The following is a 23188-nucleotide window of genomic DNA, read 5'->3' as shown; positions in this document are numbered from 1 at the left end:
TCTGAAAGATCTGCTGCCTCACATCAACATAAAAGAATGTTGTCCTGAGAGGCTGTCTGTGCCTAAGTGGCCCTGTAAGAACTCTCCTTTTTGTTTCACCCACTCTAGGCTGGAGCACAGGAGTTAAGTTGGAGTCCGGCCTTGCCCCTTGCTAGCTGTGTAAACTGGGGCAAGACTCTTCACTTGTCTGAGCCTCAATTTCCTTGTCTATCAAAAGGCCATTCATTCCTGCATTTAACAAATATCAGGGTTGCAAGTATGTTCTCAGCAGTGAACCAGAAAAATGAGGTCTCTGCTGTCTTGGTGCTTAAATAACAGTGGAGGAGACAGAACAATAAACAAATACCCAGTAAGATGTCAGGCGCTAGGAGAAAAGGAGACAGAGAATAGGGATGGTGGGTATTATAAGATAGGGCGGGCAGGCAAGGCCTCTCTGGGAAGGTGACGTCCAAGTTGACACCTTCATGATGAGAAGAAGCCAGCCATTGAAAATCTGTGGACACTGTATTCCAGGAAGAGGGGACAGCAAGTTCAAAGGCCATGAGACAGGGACAAACTTGGAGCCCAGAGCATTCAAGGAACAGCCAGAAGGCCAACGTAGCCACAGCAAGGCAAGGGGAGATAGAGGCCAGATCCCATAGAGCCTTCTAGAACTCATTAAGGAGTTGGGAAGCCAATGGAAGCCCTTAAGCAGGGCATTAACAAGATCTGAATGACATTTTAAAAAGGTCACTCTGGCTGCTTTATGGACAGTGGAGTGGAGAGAGGGCTGGAGTGAAAGCAAGGGAATTAATTGTAGTTGTCACTGCCCCTTCCCTGCCCACCTCTCAGGGTCACTTTAGGCTCCCATGAGATTCATGCTGACACCTAGAGAAGTCCAGAGGCATGAGAGGAGGTATGCATCTGCACGTGTTTTAAAGTCCATTTTTTATAAGTAGGAGCTTGCAGGGCCTGGCACCAGCTACTTGGAACTGTGTCCCTGTATGGATTTCAAGGAAATAGGCCAGGGCGGTAGATTCTGCCCTGCCTGAGCGATGCAGCTGTCCAGCCCCAGATGAATTCACATGTTTAAACCCGTAGCTTTGCTCTCAGCCATGCCTGACTCTGCTTTCGCTGCTGGTGCCGGACAGGGGTAAGCTAACACCTAGCAATGTGGAGAAGCTGACACTCCATGCAAACTCACTTGCTGAATTCCTGGCAAAAGCTCATCTCTCCTGGCCTCACTTTCAGGACTGGGAAGGAAAGAGCAGGAAATCTGGAGGTTTATTCATTTAGGGATTTTTAATTTCAGAGTGGGCCCTTGTAAGGATCCTTGCAAGGATCCTGATCAGCAAAGGCCCTGCATCCCGAGAGAATGTCCCAGTGCTTAGAGGAGGAGAGCTTGGACGCATCCTGGGTTCCAGCCCTCTACCTTCTGCTGGGGTTGGGCACACTGCCTTGGGAGCCAGAGCTCTGCATTCAAATCCCATCGCCACCTCTAGGTTTCCTCAAGTGGAGTAAGAGGGGCCTTCGTGGGGACGAGTTGGAGAGCAGACGTGAAGAGACCAGGCTCCGTGCCTGCCTTCATTCACTAACTCATTCACGGGCCTTCTGGGTGACAAGCTTGGGGCTGAATGGTGGACACCCTGGTGCTTAGTACATGTTTGGGGAATCTGAAGATGCACAGTAAATTGTATTCCAGCTAAAATGTACTATCTAAAATGCCAGGGAGTTCAGAGAAGAGAGTAATTAATAAGATGACGTGTACTGAGTATACAGTTTAAAAAAAATTACATGTTTACATCTCAGGACCTCAATTGCCTGTCATCTGTACAGTAGGGACACTGAAATTTCCCAAGACCTCATAGCTGGAATTTGACAAAATGAGATCAAGGTATCTGTTTCTCCTCTGTAGCTCCTGGTCTACACACTACCTGCAAGTTTTCTGGGGCTTTCTCCATGCTTTTTATTTTCTTGTATTCTTTCTTACATAAGTAATACAACTTTACTGAAGAAAATTTGAGGAAAAAAAGAGGTAAACAGAAAGAAAACTGTAAGATAATTTTTAAAATAACCTGAACTCCCACTACCCAGTTATAACTATGCTTCCTACTTAGACGTTACCTTCAGTCTTTTTCCTCATATAAGCCTGTGGATAGAGGTTTCCTCCCCCCCAATAATAGAATCATATAGAACACACTTGCTGGTGATCTGGGTTTTTTTTCAGTCCTGATATATCAGTCCATCTGGCTCTGCCTCATCCCTTTGAAGAGCTGTATTATTTTCAGTTTTGTAGATACAGCACTTTTATAAACAATTCTGTGATAAACATCCTTGTGTGTTTACATTTGTGTATATATACACATATATACATATAAATGTTTATATACATATATAAACACATATTCATATACATACACACATCTTAGCATACTTACCTGATTACTTCCTCTGGATCTAGATGTTCTCACCACTTTTTAAACCCATCATTTTAATATTAATTGAATCCAAGTCAGCAGACCGTTTCTACTCATAAGCTGGCTGCTCTGCAGACACTTAAGCCTCACACTGAGCACAACTAAGGAGCATCGGGCACCGTTTCTCAGGTCCTACAACTCAGTCCTGCCTCCCCCCATCCTCCCACCCACAGCCCCTGTCCCTACCCGACCTGAGCCAGCCAGTAATCAAGTCAGAAAGATATCGTACCGCCTGAGTCCCATGCCTCTTCTGCCTTGTTGGACCCAGCCTGCTATTTCAAAGTTTTTACAAGGTTTGAGTAAACGTCCCAGGACAGGCAAGGCCAAGAGGAACCCAGTCTTTTCTGTTACAAAGTCAGTGGTTAAGGCCACCACCCCAAACAAGGTTCCTTCCTGCCCCTGCCTTCCCCTTTCTACTTATAAAAGCTCTCCGCTTGCTATGGGCAGTTTTAGTATGCTGCACAGGCTGGCAGCATCCCTTCGGGTCAGAGTGAACGCAAACTGCCTTCCCCATCTCTTTGCTCAGTGTCAAAGGCATTTGCCTCAAACGCTGGTCTTGAAGCAAAAGAATGACATCGAAAGGAGAGGAAACAGACCAGAAGGTTTCTTGTGAAGAGACCCATAATAATAACCTATTCAACTACTAAAAGTAACCTCCTTCTATAATATGTGTACAGGGAACTTGCACCATACACATACACCTCTAACCAATCTGAACTTGGTGATGATTCTGTTTGGCATAAACCGATGTATATTTTACTACAAATATATATTTTTTTCCTCAATTTTAAAAGGTCTGGCCAGTTTCTCCCACCTCTGATTCCCAAGTAAGCTTCAGCCAGGGATCTGCTGTCTCAGTCCCTGTATGACTATGGGGTTCAAAGATATGGCATGTGACTGTCTTAGGTTGTGCCCTCCCCTCCTCTCCAAAAACAACCCAGCTGCTCCACCTGGGGCTGCCCACTGAAGAAATGGTGATCTGTCCCAATGCTAAAGGAAGACCTGGCTGAGATGGAGTTATTGAGAGATGGCATTTAAGGGCTCTCTGACTTTCTAAATGTGACTTTTTGCTTTTCTGTATGCTGACTTCCTAAGATGCCACTCCATTACCTTTACATCCATAGTTGTCACACGCTCTTACCCTACAATCACCACGTGGCAAGGCATTGTAGGAATACCCTGTTTCATAGGTTTGAAGATGTGGGCTCTGAGGTCGTCTGACTTGGTCGTAAGAGGTCGTAAGACAGCATGGGTGACTGAGGATTCCACTCAGGTCTTTTCACTCTTGGTGCAGAGGTTCTTCCCCACCCCCATGAGAGCCCACCAAGTCTCTTCTGGCCTCAGCCAATCACTGGGCTGTGTCCAGAGCCCAGCATTCAGTGCCCAAGTTTCTCTTGGCAACACTTTTCCTTCCCTCCAATTGCTATTCCCACGGGTGTTGGCCAACCCAGTTCCAGACCATATCCCTCCAAGCCTGGCCAGCTCTGTGCCGATCCACAGCACCCTAGTTATTTCTGGGCTGGGACAGGGTCCACTGCATCCTGGTTTCTCAGAGGTTACTCTTTTTGGCAACCCCCCAGGCGCAAATCTGTCTCATCTATTTAGAAGAGAAGCAGAGGAAACCCACCCTACCCACAGCCCATAAGGAGAACACCCCCTCCTACATCCCCTGTGGCAAGTCAGCAGGTCCCACCCAGAGTGGGTCCCTCAGAGACAGAGAAAATCCAGCTCAGGTCCTCAGGAGCAGGATAGATGGGCAATAGGGGCTCCCAGGGTACCCACCACAAGACACAAGAGTTCCGCCGCTTGACCAGGAGCCAAAGATGAGCCAAAGAAGGCAGTCTACTGCTGCCTTCCCACAATGCTGTACACCCAAATCCAGGGGATCCGCTGAGTCCTTACTTTCCCACCATTGTTCTGTTATCTGATTGTAAAAATAATGTGTCACCATTGTGAAATTTCATTTTCCAGAATATACTGGTCAAAATTAAAATCACCTAAAATCTCACAAACCAGCGATGTTTTGGTATATAGGTATTAAAACTGTCCTCTAAGCATCCATATAAATATTCATATCATTTTTTTAAAACAAACTGGTTTCTGTTACTCAGAAGTGCATCATGGGAACCTCTCCATATCATTAAATAGAGGCTACCTCAAGCCATTATATGGCCACTCAGTAGTCCACTGTATGAATACACCATAAATTTAAGCAATCTATTCACGATAGACATTTAGATTAATCCTCTTTGCGTGTGTAATTATAAACAATGCAGCCATGGACCCCATTGCTTAAGTATTTCTTTGGACTAGATTTCTAGAAGTGAGATTGCTGGTTAAAGTGTATTTTGAGGCTCTTGGTTCTTGGTGCCAGACTGTGCTCCAGAGAGGCCACACCAGTCACCTTTCCCATCAGCAGCCCATGAAGGTGAGAGACCAAACTCCATGAGGATGGGAATGCAAGTGCAAGGATTCTCTGCACGGCTCCGCCCAGACCAGGGACATTATCTGGAAATCCCCAAAGGCATCAGCAGAGGAAACAAACTAGTTGCTGGCAGTGGGGAAAGGACAGATGGGAGGGCTCCAGCTTCTCTCAGAGAAATCGGAAGCAGGCAGCATGGGGTAGTGAGTGCCAGGGTGACTTTTGTCTTTCCAAAGTGTCTCCCACCACTGAGGGGTCATAGGGTGACAAAACACAGGGCAATGATAAATACCTGGCCCAGGAGTGCAGTCACTGGACACTGCCTCTCCTATTCCCCAACCAGCTGTGTGACCCTGGGAAAGGGCTTCCCCTCTCTGGACCTCTGTTTTTCCATCTGATCTGACATTCTTCATTCTTTGATCCCAGAACCAGCCTTAAGACCAGAGTAGACAGATCTCCAGGCACCCTTCCTCCATTCAAAGTCATTTACCTTTCTTTGGTCTCTCCAATATATTCATTTTTATAAACTCTACTTCCATGAAGAGCCATACCAACGTTTTCTTGGCTTCTGTTTTTATTATCATAGCACTGATGACATCTTAGTTGTTAGTTAGCAAGAGACAGAGAGAGAGCAGATCTTCATTGGAAAGTAAAAGACATGTTTTTCAATCCAGCTTCAGTTCAACATTCGCTGAGAGCCCCTAGCGTATCTCACCCATCTTCCCATCAGCCCTGCATTACAAATGAGATCTTTCCCATCTGCAGGTGGGGAAACAGGCTCAGAATTTACAACATTTTAGTCAGACTTACCCCATGAGTAAAAGACAGAACTGAGATTCAACCTCAAGTCTGTTTGACTCTGAGCTCCATCTCTTTCTAACACCCTCCACTGTCTCTCCAATCAGACCTACAGAAGGATTCTTCAGGCCCAGAAATATTCTCTAGTGCAGGTCTGAGAGATGGAAAAGCATGAAGTCACCTGGATTTCTCAGATTGGTCATGTTTGGCTCAGGGGCCTCGAAGCCGATTAACACATCTCTCCCTAACTTTTCTCATCTATAGAATAAGCAGTGAGAGAATTAGTTAGCAATGTCTGGCAAAACCTGCTCAGCCTCTTTATCATTCACGCAGTACTTCTTGTCCAGTAAGTCTCCTTTCCTCCTTCCAAGAACCAACATCTATAGACTTGGATTACAAATAGATATGAGTGAGCTTCTGTGATTCTCAACCCCAGAATGTATCCCAGATCCCCAACCCCTCCCCGCCTCCCTCTGGTGCTTCCTGGCATCTGGAAGTAAACAGGTCCTGGTGATGCCAGGACTTCAATTCTGCAGGGTCTGTGCCCATCTCTGCAAGCATGTTGCAGAATCAAGATGTTCCATTGAAACATGAGTCAGGAAAAATCTCAGTCTGACTCTGAAAACTGCCCCTCACCCTAAATGAGGTTTAAAAAAATGCCAATGAGATGGGTGCCTATTGGTTCCTGATTCCAGGCCTTGTCCCCAGGCTTAGCTTTTCCAGGTCCCCAAGTGGTGCCAGGAGCTGCAGTAGAATGGGTAGAAGGCAGAGCAGGGACAACACACACACAGACACAGACACACACACACACACCCTATGGTAGAAAAAGAAGGGAATGCTGGGAACGACCCATGGTCATGTCCAGAAGGAATGAGGATGGTGGTCTTGGTTGCAGAGCTAGCCTCAGAGAGGGCCTGGCCAGGCAAGAGGTCTGACTCACTGCCCTTGCCAAACCAGGAGTGATACCTATATTGGCCTTCATGTGAATCAGAAAAAGGCACCCCCTCTGGATGTTGGCAGCCTGAGCCACACATCACACAGAAAAAGGTCCCAATGCTCTTGGGCTCCAGAAAAAAATGAAAAATGGGTTTCCAAGGAAGCCATGTGGTAGGATGGGTACCACAGAAAACCATCACATCATGATTGTAAGAACTTCTGTGGGCCCATGGGCAGAAGAGGAAGTCAGGCAATGAATGGGCTACAAGGAATTTAATACACTGGCCACTTCAGAATCCCCCTTTTCGGTTTTCTGAACCTTTGAAAACAAAAGATGAGGTGTGAAAGGGGGCCCTTGTGTGTGCTTCCTGTAGGTATTCACCTGTCCGAGCTGGAATTATGGAGGAGGGAGGGCAGAGCCACAGCCAAAAGAGGGCCAGGCTGAGCCATGGCCTTGAGGGTAGGGGCCATGGCCAGTGGCCTCAGCACCTTGTCCAGTGCCTGGAACACAGATGCTCAATAAATCTTTGTTCAAGGAATGAATGTGTCCATAGCAGACATATTTGCGGGACCTTTACACAGTCGTGGAAGCCATGTACTCAGCTGGGCCGAGGCAGCCAGACTGGGAGGTGATGGTGATTGAGGCCCACGTCTGATGGTCTCAATGAATGACATGCTGGCAGTTAAAGAAGAAGGAGATTGACACACAGCCTTTTGCCTGTGCAGCCTCCCACACGGAACCAGGCGGGGCTTGGGAAGGAAGCCACAGGTCCTGCCGACATGGTGCCCACCCTCTGAGTATTCTGAGATGCCTTCTCTCTGGGCTTCTCAGCCCCGTGGCCCTGGGATCTGCAGCCAGCAGAGCGGCAGCTCCTTGCAGGCATAAAACCCAGCACTGTCCCAAGGGAGGCCAAGCCACCTCAAGCCAACACAGATTATTTCCTCTTTCACTACCTCACTCCCTAGTGGAAAAAACAAGGAAACAAATTCTCCTGAGCAACCTGAAACCCTATGGCCCCCTGGACAAGTGCAGGATGCAGCTCCACCTTTGTGCCCTCCACTTTCCTCCAGCTCACCTATGCTTAAGCCCAGAGGCCAGCCTCAGAGGTTATTTATAACATGTCAGAGGAGAAGGGGGCAGGAAATAGGAAATTAGGAAGGAGGGGGCAAGGAGGAGTGGCAGGGGCCAAGTGACCCCACTGGCTGGGAATCCACCGCCTGCCTGGCCTGTGGCATTAGAGCCCCAGGACAGGGAATTCCTCCCCAGCCCACATTCCTCCTGGCCCCAGAGCCCTATCTGCTGCTCTCTTGCCAACCCTGTCCCCTTCCCCAGGCCCAGGTGGAAACTGAGTCATCCTCAGGCTTTTCCTCAGTCTGGCCACAGTCACGTGGGCTTTGTGACAGGAGTTAATGGTGCAAGAGCTGGGGGCCCAGCCCTGGGGACGGGGTGAGCAAACACCCAGCCTTTTACCTCTGCTAGCCTCACCCTGCTCTTTCCTCTCCCATTTAAATACTTTGAAAGCCGGGGTCGGAATGCTCAATGCTTAGGGCCCAAGACTTCCTCTCATTAACTTTATCAAGGGCGCCCAAAGGGGAGGTGACTCACCTAGAATCACACAGCCAGAGGGAACAGAGTCAGGCCTGGGGCCCTATCCTTTGGGGGCACTGGCCCATTTTTCTACACCCCATGCTGCCCCCCAGGACCTTGGCTAGTCAAGACTCTTTGGGTACCAGTGTGAACATACTGGATTCACTGTAAAAGGCTGGAAGTGTCCATCCTTGCTTTGCCCAGAGCCACAAACCATGAAATGGGATCCCTAGTTGACCACCTCAAATCCTGTGTGGACTGAGGCAAAATATCCAATCCATTCATTCACCAAAACATTCTAAGCAACCACTGAATGTACAGAGCCACTAACTTTCAGACAATTTCACATTGTTAGGTTATGCTTTTTGTTGTTTTAACACACCATCACCAACTCAGTGATTCTCTAGACAAGTGTTCTGAATTGGGCGGATGGAGGGATGATTATAGATGGTCTTCAGCAAGGTCTCTTCTGAACCTCTAGAAATGTGTATGTATAGCTTTAATCAGAATCTCAAAGAGGCTGCTGTCTGTAAAATGGTAAGATGCTCATCTAAGAGAAGTATAGATCAGAGAGGTGAGAGCTCAGGCTAAGACCACCTGGGGACCAGGAGTGGGGACACACAGGTACGTCTCCCCTGCTGCTCATGACCTTCTCTCCACAGTACTTGTGCCCCAGACCTTCAAGTCATAAATACCTCACGTGGCCACGTTTTCCTTCCATCAAGCCCCTAATGGTATAAGCAAGATACTAGGGTTTACAAATCTGATGCATGCCCAGAACTGGGCCAACTAAGGTTATAAAACAAGTCAGGGGCAGAGGATGAACATTAAATCTGGCCAGTGTTTGGCCTTGAGGGTCACTCCTCCTTTCCTCCTTTCTCTCCCAGCCCCTATAAGGTGCCCACTCACACTGATGCAGCCAGTTCTATTTGGCAAGCCTAGATGAGCAACTTCCCTATGCAACGTAGATGATATTTCTTACTATCTCCTTCCCTACTCCGCAATCACAGGGCAGGCAAGTGGGCGAAAGTGGTTTTCAGAATCCTCAGCTGGGCAGTGTCTCACCAACAGGGTTCATAGGTGCTTCTTGGGAAAAATTGGTTCCTGGATTAGATATGTTTAGGAAACACTGGATTAAGCAGAGCTAAACAGGTTACCATGCAGCAGGACTTCTCAGAGCCTTTACTCTGCTGATGGTCATTGTGCATCTCCAGGGGAGAATACAGTAAACAGCTTTCCTAAATGTGTTGGCTGAAAGAACATTTCTTAACGACGGTGCGTGGAGAATCACGCCCTGGGAAACACTGCTTTAGGCTTTCCCACGGTCCAAGGAAATCTTCCCTGCCCCTATCCTCACAGCTCACCTGATAAATTACAAGAGGTGGTAGTGCTGAATTTCTGCCAGGAAGGCAACCTCAATTCTTTGGAGCCAGAAGCTTCAGTAAGGACCCAGGAGTTACGTGTTAAAGCATAGATCCAGGTCTGATGGCAAATTTGGAGGTTCCCACCTTAAGGCTCCAAGGGACTGGAATCTGCAAAGTACTCGAGGGAACACCAAAATCTTGATAATAGGACAAAAGGAAGTAATGCCCATCTTTCCAGCCTGGTGGGATAGCAGGCAACAAGCCAGAAATAAGGGGAAAACTTGTCTTTCCCTGGCATTCTAACCACCTGCTGTTCTCCTGGCCAAAAAGACATTGGCCTCAAGACTACAAAAGTAGACAAGTAAAGGTAACAGAGGTCTCCAGACTGCAGGAAGACTCAAATAACCTCAGTCTAAATTTCTTTTTATACAGAGCACAGAGTCTTACTGGCTAAGGGCTCTCCCAATGACCCATTTTCAGTATTTGTTTATTCCTGTAGTTCACCGCATTTATTGAGCACCTACTAAGTGGGATGGCCTGTGGTCAGGAATACCCATCAATTTCCAGGCAGCAAAGCTATTCTTAGTTTCCTGATGTCTATTTAAAGAGTGTTAATCCTCTCAGCCTCCCCCCTGCAATTAGGCACATACCACTTTCCAACCTGGTACACTGACCTCGCCCAACTGGGAAGGCAGAAAGGACAAGTGTTCTTCCCACCCTTCTCCACTGGGCCAGGAATTTGGCCTTCGTGGGCTAGAGCAGCCTGGGATCAGCCAAGCCAGAGGAGATGCGCATGTTTTGCCTGGACCCTTCAATCAGTGCTGGAGTCCAGAGCCTTCCTGTTCTGGTCATTACTGGCAGCAGAGCGAGGCAGAAAGTGCTAGGAATCAACAGGGTTGTGATCCAGTCAGTACAGTGGGATGGTAAAGAAAGACCATGAACCAGGGAACAGACATCCCAACTCAAATACTAGCTGTGCCATTGTGTGGCTGGGTGACCTTGGGCATAAGTTGTGATTAAGAGCTCAGACTCTGGAGTCAGGCAGGCTGGGCTCAAATCTTGACCCCACCATACTAGCGGCATCTTAGGCAAGTTACTTGGCCTCTCTCGGCCTCAGTTTTCCCATCTGTAAAGTGGAATGATGGTGATCATAATAATAATAATTCCTAATACGAAAGTTTATATTAAATAGTAGAATTAATATGTATATAAAGTTCTTAGAACAGCTGTCAATAAATATTAGCCACTTTAATATTTAATTCCTCTAAACCGAGATCGTTTCATCTGCAAAACAGAAATAACACTGCCTTCTCATTGGGTGGTTATGAGAGTTTAAGGAGATAATGTGTGAAAAGGTCTTAGAATATAAAAATGATTTAATAAATGTTAGATATCATCAAAGAGTACTGTTTTTCTATTTCCAGCTCTATCTCTTACGCCGACCTCCTCTACCTTTCTGGATCTCAGTTCCCCATCTGTCAAGTGAGAGCAGGAGTCAGATGGCTTCTACAGTATCACAACACAGGGACCTGTGGCCTGAAAGTCACTTGTAGCAAAGCTGAGTCAGTAGCCCCAGTGTACCTCCAGTTTCCCCACATCTCTGTGCACAGCTCATAAAACAACGAGAAGGAGAGAAGAAAGATGGCTTGCATTCACATATCCTGTCTTGACTTGCACTGTCCTCTTAATGAGGTGGCCATTAACCACAGGTGGATATTAAGCACTTGAAATGTGACTAGTCCAATCTGAGATGTGCTATGAGTGTAAAATACATATTGGATTTCAAAAACTTAAAAAATTGAAACCCCATTAATAATGTTTTAAATCGATGACATGTTGGAAAGATAATATTTTGGAATATCGGATTAAGAATAGTATTAAAATTAACATCATGGGTTTTTTTTTTCCTTTTTTCAAAAGCGGCTACAAGAAAATTTAAAATTACATACATGGCCCACGTTTGTGGCTCGCAGTATTATTTCTCCCAGAAGGTGCAGGTCTAGCCTTACCCTTTCCACATCCCTGCTTGTGCGTTGCCCAGTAAGAAACTCTTCTCTCAGGAATACCAAAGGAATTTGAACTATTTGGAGTTAACTTTTTTAAACAAAATAAAACACAGATGTTAACTATCCAGGTGGGGCATTAAATTTTAAGAGCCTCTAGGAATCTCCTCTGGCTTAAAGGGGCCCTGAATAAATAAAATCTGTCAAGCTGCCAAAGCTCCCATGATGTAAGCACCCAAGGTTCAACATCTGCACTTTGGTTTCCCAGACGTCTCGTCCCTTCTCTGTTTGGAAAAGGATGGGCAATAGCTTCAGTCGTATTTCCCAAGACAACCGCCACTGTTTAGCACACTATCTGCTATCTTAGCAGCTTAGAACAGCATTTTTTCATTAAGCTGGTCGTGCCCAGCATGTCAAAACTGGTTTTCCTTTTGTCTCTCTCTCTCTCTTTGACACACACGCAAGCTAAGTGCACCATTGCCTGGAGAGGCTGGAAGGCTCTCTTCCTCGAATGCCCTCATTCATTCAAGATACTTTTTTTTTTTTTAATTTATTTTTTTGACTGCTTTGGGTCTTCATTGCTGTGCACGGGCTTTCTCTAGTTGCGGCAAGAGGGGGCTGCTTTTCGTTGTGGTGCGTTGGCTTCTCATTGCAGTGGCTTCTCTTGTTGCGGAGCACGGGCTCTAGGCACGCGGGCTCAGTAGTTGTGGTGCACGGGCTCAGTAGTTGTGGCTCGTGGGCTCTAGAGCGCAGGCTCAGTAGTTGTGGTGCACGGGCTTAGCTGCTCCGTGGCATGTGGGATCTTTCCGGATCAGGGCTCGAACCCGTGTCCCCTGCATTGGCAGGTGGATTCTTAACCACTGGGCCACCAGGGAAGCCCATCATTCAGCATACTTTTATTGCATGCCTACTATGCACTGGGCAATGGATGGAGAGTAGTGTGTGACTCCCTGTACTCCAGCTGGCTCACCATCTAGGGGGAGGCACCGAGTGGTAATAATATGACGGCTGATGTTTATCAAGCTCTCACTACATGCCAGGCAATGGGCCAAGCCGGTGACTCCCATCATCTCAATGAACTCTCCCACCACCCTAGGAGCCTAAGAGTCCTATTATGGCATCCTCCATTTTACAGATAAGAAAAAGGAGGCTGAGAAGGATTGACTTGTCCAGGATCGTAAAGCTATCAATTAATGGAGCCAAGGTTTGAACCAGGCAGTCTAACTCTAGGACCTGTGCTCTTAACCACCTCAGAAAGCACAGAAAGTGTGACAACAAGTGCATGAGCACTTGTACCCTCTGGGGACACAGAGGACAGGTACATCATTTTGCCTGAGAAAGCAGTTGCTCTTATTCACTCAGAGATCCTACAACCCAAAGGAAATTCAGGAGATTATCTGGACTCAAGGTCACAAAGTTGGTGATCCATAGGGCTGAAGCTGGCCCAGGGACATGTTTTGTTTGGCTCACGCGTGTGTACGTGTGTGTGTTTCTTTTTAATTGTGCCAGCATTTAAAAATCAGATTTCACGTTAAAATCTTGGATTTCTAGCTTGTCCTAAGAGACTGGAAATCTGGCAGCACTGGACTCACATTCTGATAGATTGGAGCTGGACAGCAGCTGTGCCCTTCTGAAGGGACATGAACTCTTCAGTTCTCCATAGTCGTCACCATTCTCTATCGCTCCCCCCAACTCCAAAGCCAAAGATAATTCACTAATTTCATCCTATTTGCCCACTGTTTTGTTGTTTGTCTTATAATAAAGAAATAATATTTAGTACCCATTCATTACTCTGAAGTGGGAAAACAAGAGAGTGGGGAAACACATATATGTTTTTTGGTAGACGTGAGTAATAATTCAATATGTTTAACATGCAAACATGCAGCTTCCAATGACTGGCGTCTGTAGGCATTTGGGTTTATAATCTGACCTAGATGAGAGCTGAGGAAACCCAGGCCAAGAGAGAAGCAATCAGGAAGGAACTGGAATCTGCACCCACACCCATTTGTTCAGAACTGCATCCCAGTTAACAACCTGGATGTTGTTAGGGTTCTCTCACATCTCTCAGTCCTTCTGCTGGGTATTTCTATCGGGAAGCCACAGTCGCAACATCTTTGGGGGTCCCTGTCCTATTGTTGGAGAAGGGAGTGCACTGCAGTTGCTCAATAGGGCACATGTTTGATCTGGGTCTTCCAAACCCCCTCCTCATCCACTTAAACAAAGGTTCCATCAGATGACACACATCTTAATCACAGGTCTTTATACGAGCCAGTCTTCCATGAGGGGAGTTTTCTCAGATAGGGATGTTTGAGCCAAGCCTTGAATCAAATTTTCTGGAGCAAGGGGCTGCTCCGGTAGACCATGGATCAGGAAGGCCTTGTTCCCATGAGCACTGAGTCTCAATCCCACCTCTTCTCTGTCAGCTTCAGTAGTGATGTTAATGGGGTTCAAAAGAATTTTTACCAAGCCCTCCAGTGATCAATGACAGACACTGAAGTGACCTTGATTTTTAATTCTAGCCATCAGCTAGGTCTGCAAGTTTGCTATCTGTTTGGCACATCAGCTCTGCTTCAACAGGAAGTCTGGTGGTCAAATATGTCATCTGATAAAGTACATCGGCTCATTAGTGGTTTTGTTCAGACGAAGCCCTCATCTGCTTTCATAACCACAGAGATCCTAGCTCTTGTCTTTATAGACCACATTTCTAAAGAACTTACCTCCTAAAAGGTGTTGTTGATGGATTTAGGTGCTCAATTATTCAGATAGAGAGCCCCTTCCAAAGGAACTTAAAGCCAGAAATACTTGACACATAGTAGGCATTCAGGAAAATATCAGTTACCATAAATATATGTGGGGAAAAAGTGCATACACGCCACATAGAGCCAGTCCTGCTATTTCACAGATGAGAGCCTGAAATCCAGGGAGGTTGACATCACCAAGGTGATCCTAGAATCAGGAGACCTAGAACTAGACCCCAGGTGTCCTGACTCCCAGCCAGTGCTCACTCCTGAACACTGCACATCTCTCAACCCTGGGGTAGATGGGGACAGGGCTATGGACTTGATATTCAAGTTCAATATCACCATTTCCCAGGCCCTCCCATTGACTACCCCAGCATCTATCCCCTCTGACTACCAGAGGCAAACGTGCTGAAGCAGTCTGAAGAGGGATGGGAGGCACCTGACCCTGGAAAAGAGGGAAGGACTTGGCCTTGAAAGAAGTTGGTTCCAATCCCAATTCCATGTATCAGCTGTGTGGCCAAGCTCCTGAACCACACTAGTTCTCACTGTCCACATCTATTAAATGGGAACGATGACCCCTCACTGTCCTGCTTTCCTCAGTGGGAATGCTGTGATAATCAAATAAGATCAAGTAGACTTAAGACTCTAAAATGTGGAGAGTCGTGAAAATATAGAGCGGGAACTTCATTTTTCTGTCCTGTGGGAGGCAGTGGGACAAAGTGGAAAAGCATTAGACTTGGGTGGGAGGGGGTCTCAAGCTGTGATTTTGAAACACACCTCTCTGTATGTGACCCTGGAAAACATCCTGTCTCCTCTCAGAGCCCCATTTTCCTCACCAGTATTAAAGTGAGAATACCCGCTCTGCCACATAATATAACAACACTACTACTAAAAGCTAACATCTGTTGAGCTTTTGGTATGTGGCAGATTCTGTACTAAACATTTTCCCTGAATTTCTTCACTTAATCACCAACCCAAAGTGGTACATACTATTATTCCCCCTATTTTGCCGATGAGGAAACTGAGGCCGGAGAACTTAACCACACTAGGTGAGCAGCAGAGCTCACAAGAGGTACTATGTTTCCAAATCTCAAAGGCTATGAGTCTATTCATGATGATCAAGTCTAAGTCAAAAGGAGATCCATCCTAATTCATGAACTGCAAGCACCTTAGCCAAACACCATGAGCCTTCACGTCACGAAACCACATCCTCATGAAGCCTGACCCGGGTTACAAGGCTCACCTTCCGCATGCTCTAACCTGGGGATTGCAAGAGCTCTGAGATTTCTGAATGAACAGTGCTTCTCTGCAGGCAACTGAGCTACCTGGTGCCCGGCACCCTCATTCTGAGAGGGATCAAAGATGGCCTGGGGGTGGGGGGGAGGGATAAATAACTGCCAACTAATATTCAAAGTCTCTGGTTCCGGAATGGCTCTGGTCTGCTCTGGATTTCCCCTCTCCCCGCCCTCCCCACCCTCTGTCATCCAAGGACTCTATTTTTCCACCCGCTAAACTTTCCCTTGGGCTCTCTGAAGCCAACCTTTCAGTTTTCCTTCCCTTCCCCACCCCCACAAAAAGCAGGTGGCTGCAGGCCTGGGAATACTTCAGGTCTCTACTCCCTGCACCGTGGATGCCACCATGAGGTGACAGGCTTTACGTGAACATAAATCATAACTGAGTGCTGGGCAGCATGGACCGTCACTTCTGTGGCAGCCAGACCACCCCAGCCTCGCAGATGGCTTCTAAAGGCATCAGGAAAAGTTGTCCTGGCCCCCTCCCCTCCTCTAGACACTAGTTTTTTAGCAACCAAGTAAAAAGGCCTCTTAGTTCCTTCCACTGCGGCTGGGATAGACACCTTGTGACCTCCTGTCAAACGCTGTTTAGTGAGTTCCTTTAGCTAGAGTCAGTACTCATCGGCTCCAGCCTGTCAGAGATTAACACAGGAAAACAGATAAATAGGAGGAGCCCATGTCACCCCCTCTGAATGGCTAGGCAACTCAACCAGGACACATTGGTTACCCACCACCTCCGCCAGCCCTGTTCTCAGTGCTGTGGGCAACCTAGAAATTGGCAAGGGTGGGAGATGTGTGGACCTGCCCACAGGAGGAGGTGGCAAACTGGTGTGAAAGAAAAGAGCCATTCCCAGAGGGTGAAGAACAGCAGTCTACAAGGGGTCCGTGAGCTCTTTTCAGCACCTCAGTGAACCAGCCCAAATCATACACTGCCATCATCCAATAACCCATGAGAATGCTTCCCAGGCTTAGGCAAACACCAAGTTTCTTTGTTTTGGGCTGCAGTTAATTGTATTAGCTGATTATATCAGAATAATGACTGGCTAGGGTCAGCAGTGACAGATATAGTTTAACTGGTTTTTGTAGTGGAAAAATAATCAACACCCAAGACATGAAGTTGTGATTTTCCAAACATGAAATCCATTGAAGGAAAATTAATAAAAATAGTCCGTGGTGTTGAAAAGGCTGTGAACTGCTGATTAAGTGGAAAGAGTTCTTGGTTAGGAATTCGACATAGGGTGCGAGACTTGGTTTTGTTAGGGCTGTACTGTAATAAACCTGGGGGTGGCAGGGGAGGCAGGGGCTGCAGAGGCTGGCTATGGAAGAAAATCAAGGGGAAGCATGTGGAGGAGAACTCCGACAGCAGGGAATCAAAAAACCAGTGTGGGGAAGTTACAAAAGGAGTAGCATCTTCTCAAATCCAAAGAGTCCTAGCCGTTAGTCTATACTGATTTGGACACAGATTTGGAGGTAGACTAAGCAAATGTAGGTTCTGGTTCATCTGTTTCTTAGTGGTGTGATCTTGGGCGAGTGATTTCACCTCTCTGGCCTCACCAGGCAGCTGGGATGGCCAGTCTCTACCTGGTAGGGTTACTGATATGCCAAAAAGGAGATTTTTCTTTGGGAGGGTGGTGGCGTATTATGTCCAGAAGGTGGGGCTGGACTTATCAAGTAATGCAGAGAACACAGCAGATGCCTCCTCTCTTAGGAGGGTTAGATGCATCCCTCTGGGTAGTACACAGCCCTTAGGTCAACCCAAGAATAACCCCCTCTGGGAATTTCCCAAGCAGCTCTGAAGAATTGTTCTTTCCTAAAGGTGGTGTTTTTTGACATGTTTAAAATTTGGTCAAGGTGTGATTATTCTGCACCAATGCCAGGAAGTGGGCAGGGAAAAGGGATCAAGTGAGATCCAGAGAATAAGAAGTTAACAAGGGGTATTCAGAATCGAGGGGAGGGCATGGGCCAAGACCCAGAGAGAGAATGGGAACAGCTGGAGCTGGAAGGGCCAGTGATGATGACAAGGTAGGCAGGGGCCAGATGGCCATTGTTGGAGCCATTTTATGACACTTTATCCCAAGAGTCTACTGAAAGGTTTTAATCACAACAGTGAAATTCTCTCTTAAACTAGCCCTTCTAGCTCCTATCAAGATGAGACTCCAGCATCTTTTCTTGGCCAGGACCCACCCTGCCCCCTCTCCACTGTCCATCTCCATCCTATGGCCATCCCACCACTCTCATCCAAGCGCCATCCATATTGAATGACAAGGGGAGAAGGGGGACAAAGGGATGAGTCCCCTTGCTGCCACCATGAGCCTGGCCAGGCCTATTCAACTAGGGGACATCTTTGAGCCAGCAAATAAGACCCTGCGCACGGCACAGATGTCTTCAAAACACGAACCTGGGTTCGTGTCAAATCCTGAAGTCAAGCAGCTTAGTATAATGAAAGGCCCATTGCTTCGTATTAAAGCAAAATAAAAATAAAACCATCTGCAACTGAATTAATCCAAAACTGCAACAAGTCAAAGGCCATGGCTTTCCTGGCACGTAAGCCCCATTCTCCCTACAAAAAAGCTCCCATCAACTTGGTCTAAGTAGCCTTAATATTGCTCCCTGTCAAAGGGATAAAGGGACAAGCAAAAAGGGAAAAAAACTCAGGAAGTCAATAAAATTCATAAATTGTTTTCCCATTTGAAAGAAGCATGAAAGTATCTCCAGCACAGGGCTGTAATAGTTCCTCCATCTATGCATGTTGCATATCTGAAAAGAACTGTGTTACACAGCCATTCTGGATGGCAAATTGTCAGGAACTGTTCACACATACCTTATGTCCAATAATTCCAAATTGTATATTTGCCATAGAGAAATACCCATGCATATGAACAAGAGGATTGTACGATGACTACTTGTTGTAGTGCTCTTTGTGAGGATGAAAAGCTGTTAGAAACCTAAATATCTATCAGTAGGGGAATGGCTAAGTAAATATACACCTATACCTATAGGGCTATTATATTATTATAGTAAAAAAATAGTATATAACAATATATTATATAATATGATATATAATGTAATGTAATATATAGTATAGTAGTTGATTATATTTTAGAGCCAGGCTGCAGGGGTTTAAATACAGGCTCTGCAGCAACCTTGAACAAGTTACCTAATTTTTCTAAGCCTCAATTTCCTCATCTGTAAAATGGAGACAACAGTAGCATACCTGCCTCATACGACTTTTGAGAGAATTAAATGAGTTAATTCATGTTAATTATTTAGAATGGTGCCTGGCACATAGTAATCACTCCGTAATTAGTTTTTAAAATGTATAACCCTATGGAATTCTATACATTAAAAAAATGTAGTAGATCTATATGTATATTAACTGAGAACAACCTAACACATTGTTCATTGAAAAACAATAGAATGCTATATTGGTATTCCACTATTTATAGTGTTCTACCACTCATGTTTCCAAGGGAAAAAACTACTATTAATTTTCTATGAGTACCTATGTATGTAAATGCATAGGGAAGGGACTAGAATTAGAGGAAGTGATCAAAAAGGACTTCACCCTTATCTGATTTTAGATAGATAGATGATAGATAGATAGATAGATGGATATGGATGGATGATGGGTGGATGGATAGATGGATGGATATAGATGTACACACAGTTACATACACACATAGTCATAGAATGTATCCATACTATCCTTGTAATTTTTAAAATGTGGTTAAAAATTAAAGGTCCAAGGACGTACAGATTATTATTCCCCTTTTATAAATGAGGAGACTAAAGCTTAAAGATGCCCAATAACATGCTTAAGTGCATACAGCCAACAAGCCCCAGAGGAAGGATTTAAGCCCAGCTCTGCCCATGCCACAGCCTTTCTACCACCGCACACTGCCTCTCCAGGCCACCCAGGAGTTGACTATGACAAAGGCTAGAAGAAGGGGCCTCCTTGTCCATACTGGCTGGAATGGTAAAAGCTAAATGCAATAGAGAATTGTGTTGTTGTTTTTGTTTTTAATTAATGAACCTTTTGGAATGTGCCATTCAGCAGCGGAGCTGAATGGTTCCTGCTGTTCCGGCAAAACAAACAAAAGTCCCTCCACCCAAGCCACTTCTGTGGCCACTTTTCTAGCCTTATCTATCCAGGGATTGTGAAAGGGACACAGAACTGTGGGAGGGGCACCTTCTCCAGCCAGCCCAGCACCCAGTCTCCTGACTCTCTCTGGTTTTCCTCCCATCATACTGGGAGTCTGCATAGACTGGGCACCTCACCCTGGGAGGCCCCCATTCGTCCCCACCCAGAAGGGTAAGAGTATTGAAGGCCAAGATTTCTTGTCCCCATTAGCTTTGCTTTTCCCTGGGCCTCAGTGAGACAAATCGAGTCTTTTTTTTACTTTGTCTTGGTGGTTTTGAGGGTCTCTTCCAGTTCTAATAGCCAAAGAACATTAGAAATTTTCCTTTAATTTTCTCTATTTATAGCCTAATATGATGAGGATGATGGTAATTAGTTCTCAGTCCCATAAGATGATGTTTAATTAAAACCTCTGGCCATTTTGGCTGTCTTCATATTTCTAAGGAAAACTCCCCAAATAGATAAGTAAGGCATTCTTCAAATGTTAACTGTCCATTTCATCCTGGTCCTAGGAAGCGTCGTCTGCCTTAGAATATCAAGGGTAATTGAAAGTTGAAAAGTTTTGGAAGAATGGCATAACTAAGAATGGCTTTAGCCTTACCATATAGTAACTGGGTGACCTTGAGCAAGCACAGTCTCTCTCAGACTCAGTGTTTTCCTTTGAAAAAAATAGGTGTAATACCTACTCTTGAAGATGCTGGGTGGATGAAAGACACGGGATGTGAGAAGTGCTTGAACCTAGTGGGAGTCTGCGAGATGTCCCTTCCCTCCTTCTACAAACAGCAGCTCTCCTCTTTCCAGAGTTACTAAGATGTCGACAGCCTGGGTCCGCTCCCCAAGTGACTGGCTTCTCTCTGAAGTCTGATCCTTTTTATTTTCCTTAAGTCACAAAGCCCAGTGTAAAGTGAAATTGCGTGTTTGTGAGTGAGAGAGAATAGATCAGGCTTCTTTGAAAATGGCTTCTTTGCTAAAACCACAACCTCAGATCTGATACCAAAAGAATCTGCTGGCACTGGTCCCTGTCAAAACAATTCGGAGACATCCAGAGACCATCCTCCAGAGCTGGCAGTGGGCCCCCAAGCTGAGCCTCACTCTCGAATTCCCAACAGGCTCAGGGGGCAGGCCCCCAGCACTCTATCGCACAGCCCCATGCTTCTGTGCAAAGGAGAGCTTGGCATTCTGAAGCAAAATTCTCTCTCTCTACTGCTCCCGCCCCCTGCAGAAACCACACAGACACACACACACACACATGCAAACACGCACGCACGCAAGCACGGGCACACATACCCCAATTTTCAGAAGGCTCTTGGCACTGCCCACCCCTTCCTTAGCTGGACAGAGCTGTGGAGCAGAAAGCAGGCCAAGGCTGCCTTCTTCATTCCTAGTCCCCTCCCTTCCCTCCTCCAGAGTCAAGGTTTTGTCAAGAGTTTCAGGGGCAACGACTGGTGGGGAGGGGGCCGCAGACATCGTAGCTGCTGCCAAGTCCTTTTCTTTCTGCTACAGTATGTTTTATAAGCCGGCATGTAGTTTATTCTTCTAAACACTTCGCTAGGGTGCAGGGCCTGGAGTTGCCATAGCAACACCTTTTAACTCCTCCTCACCCAGAAGGCAATGCCAATCCCCAGGGCTTTGGGGGAGAAAGGCAAAAAGAGACACCTGTGGATGAGGAGAAAGGAGAGGGAAGGCCATGGGGGATTCCTTAGAGAGGGCCTTCACCTAGCAACATGGCACCTGGCCATGAAGAGAAAAGAGCCAGGAAGGTCCTGGAAGAGGAAGCTGGTGGGCTGGCATAAGCATTTTTCATGGACTACAGTATTGATTGGTGGGGTCGTAGGGGTCAAGGAGAATGGAAACGTCTACACATTTTCTTCAGGGAGAGAACAGGCAGGCATCAACCCAGACTGAGTGGAAACCAGAAGGGCTATGAGCTAGGAATACTGGGAGCCACCTACTGGACACCAGCAGGGTACTGTAAGGCAGCAGAGGTCAACAAGCCGGCAGCCCACATCCACACCTCCCATTTTTAAAAGCATTATCTCATCCCTGCCACTAGTGCAGCGCACCAAACCGAGGCAGAACAGTTTTGGATCGGTGCCAGCAGTATCGAAGTTTTTTTGTTTCTTTTTTATTTTTGCTACCATAATGTTCTTGTCTTTGGGTACTTCCTGGTAACTTTGCTTTTCTCTGGGCAGTCTACTGAGGAGGGGGATGTGGGAGGATTTCTTAAATAAATCCGGAGAAATTACAAGAAACTTTCTGTATCAGCCCAGACACACAGCAGGAAACCTAAGCAGTGAACAGAGTCAGGCAGTGCCCCCCCTGGAAGCAGTTCCCTTGCTCCTGTTTCCACTGTTCCCTGGTGAACTTCCAGGGTGGAAACCCAAAAGCCAAGAGCAAGGGGGAGGCATGAGGTCTCCCTCTCCCCACACACCAAAACCCAGGGGAACACACCCAAGCCATTGTCAAGCAGGGGACGACGCCCTGACTCCAGCTGGCTCCAGGCCCCGAGTATGTGCTCTTCCCTGAACAAGACCAGAACCCACTGCCACCGCCAGCAGCTCCCAGCGTTACTCCGGCGGGAGTGACACCCACGGGGTGAGGGGGGACGGGCCAAGGGGTTTTTGGGTGAGGGCTTTCCGAGGAGGAGAAAGAAAAGCTTCCAGGCCTCAGGCAGCCCCAAAGAGTCCTTCCAGGCAATCCACAAACCCAGGGGCCAGTCAGGATCCCCCGGGAGAGGGAAAGGTGCACAACACAGGCCCCAGGAAACCGCTAACACGAGTGACCCCAGGCCACACAAACGCCCGTGCCTGCCGACTGGACAGACCTGCTCAGCACAGCTACCTCCCTTGCTTCTCCTAGGCCCGCCAGGGCCACCAGCGGCGCCCCTCCCCGCCAGGTCCCTGCCTCCCCGCCCTCCTCCCCTGCAGCACATTTGTGGAGGCCCTCACCAGGACCCAGTGGAAAATTTCTTTCCCCTTTATGACTGTCCTTAAAACACACACGCTCCATTCTTCACCTCTGAATCTGCACAGGCAGAGGGTGGCTAGACTGTGTCCTACCACACCTCCCAGCCCGTGTACACACACACACACACACACACACACACGCACACACACACACACAGAGCAAGGGCCACTGGACTTGCATGCCTTATGAGCTGGAAAGGAGAGGAGAGACGTTTTCCAGCTGCTCCTCCACCTCTGGCCAACCATGCACAAGTGTCCCGAACACTCCCAAACAAGTTCTCCCAGGGCACACTCTCAAGGCTGTTGATACGGTTCTACTTCTTACTGAGTCTCTAATCAAGACACTAAGTCCGATTTGGAATAGTCACCATGATGTGACCCTTGGCATCTTTTTTCTTTTGGTGACAAATCTGTTTTCCACTGCTCAGTCTCCCCCTCCCCACACACATTCAAGGAAAAAAAATAGCCTTCCTGTGAATTCTCA

The 23188-nt window shown here is 46.8% G+C and overlaps 2 protein-coding genes across 3 annotated transcripts in view; one reads left to right on the top strand and one right to left on the bottom strand.

Annotated features, from left to right (window-relative positions):
- Window positions 1-23188, top strand: part of SYN3 (synapsin III) — a 452132-nt gene that overhangs the window by 184943 nt on the left and 244001 nt on the right. The gene's annotated exons all lie outside the window — the stretch shown is intronic.
- TIMP3 (TIMP metallopeptidase inhibitor 3) overlaps window positions 1-23188 on the bottom strand; it is a 56463-nt gene that overhangs the window by 32140 nt on the left and 1135 nt on the right. The gene's annotated exons all lie outside the window — the stretch shown is intronic.

This window comes from Balaenoptera borealis, assembly GCF_965194805.1.
Source record: "Balaenoptera borealis genome assembly, chromosome: 13".
Classification (NCBI taxonomy): domain Eukaryota; kingdom Metazoa; phylum Chordata; class Mammalia; order Artiodactyla; family Balaenopteridae; genus Balaenoptera; species Balaenoptera borealis.
Note: the sequence above shows the minus strand (reverse complement) of the source record. Positions and strands in the feature narration are given on the sequence as shown.